Source organism: Oenanthe melanoleuca, chromosome 9 (assembly GCF_029582105.1).
Source record: "Oenanthe melanoleuca isolate GR-GAL-2019-014 chromosome 9, OMel1.0, whole genome shotgun sequence".
NCBI classification, from domain to species: Eukaryota; Metazoa; Chordata; class Aves; order Passeriformes; family Muscicapidae; genus Oenanthe; species Oenanthe melanoleuca.
Window position 1 is genome coordinate 4390673 of NC_079343.1, and position 1248 is coordinate 4391920.

Here is a 1248-nt window from a genome sequence, read left to right on the forward strand (position 1 = left end):
GGAAAGCAGGGATGAAGGGATGAGAAATAGGAACCAGCCATGCTGAAGGAAGTGCTGGGGATGATGCTGAAATAACCAGTGTGGCCAAGAGTGCCTCTTAGTCACAGGCAGGGTGGGCCCCTGGTACCCCAGTGCAGGTGGGCATTGCCTGAGGGCCTCCACCCTCCCTGGGTCACTCTGTAGAGCCAAATCCTTGGCCTGGCACTGGGCTCCCACCTGTGCTGAAGCCACTCTGGGCACCACCACCACCACCTGCAGGTCACTTTGCCCTCAACCTGCTGGGAGAAGGGACAAGAGCCAACCCAGGTGCTTCCAGACACCCTCCAGCTGTGTAAGGAGTGAAGGCTGTAGGAGAGGAAGGACCTGTGCAGGAGGTACAGGAGATCATCCCTCCAAGAGAGCCTCATGCTCTGGAAAGTCAGGAGGTCTGGGCTTCCAACAGCAAGCCTGTAGCCTCTGTGGGGTGGTCATGGTGAGTGGACCAGCCCTAGGTCTAGGGATGCTGTCCAGGCTCAAGGGCTGGCTGATGTGGTCCAGGGAATTCTCAGTTTGTGTGCATGTGCCAAAGGCTGGAGCTGGTCCTGTACCTGCTAGCAAAGGTGGGGACATGAAGGCTGGGACAACATCACAAGGGCTGTGAATAAATCAAGCCATGCCCCACTGACCCCAGAGGACAGGCCAGGGTGGAGAAGGTTTGCAGAAAAAGTGGGAGGAGGCTGACTGCTAATCTCAGCATTTCTTCCCAAATCCATCCTCAAAATTTACCCAGACTGCAGCGTGATGCTTCCTTCTCTCTGCAGGGCACTTTTCTAGCTGTCTGGTCACTGCTGTTGGGTTGGGTTTTTTTTGCTAGATCATGTGTCAGAATCATTTACTGCCTTTCAATCCGCTGCCATTGCCCGGAGCCCGCAAGGGAGCGGGCAGGCACTCGGTGCTGCGAGCCAAGGGGCGACGGGCACCTCGGCAGCCCTTACTGGCAAACGCACAAAGCTCGGCTCTGCATCCAGCAGGGACTTTCTGAGATTAGTTCTGGCCAAGGCAGGGGGTGGGTGGGCAGCACAAAGAAAATCGCCCCTCCTGCGGCGTTTCAGCCCGCAGGAGAATTCAAATGTCACAACTCGGGAATTTTCCATCTGAAGCCCCTTGTGAAGCGCAAAGCGCTTTGCCCTGCTCCGACTCCTGCCTGCGGAAGGGTTCAGTGCCAAAGTGAAAGGCTTCCTAAAAATGGGCTGATCCAGGGAGGGGGGC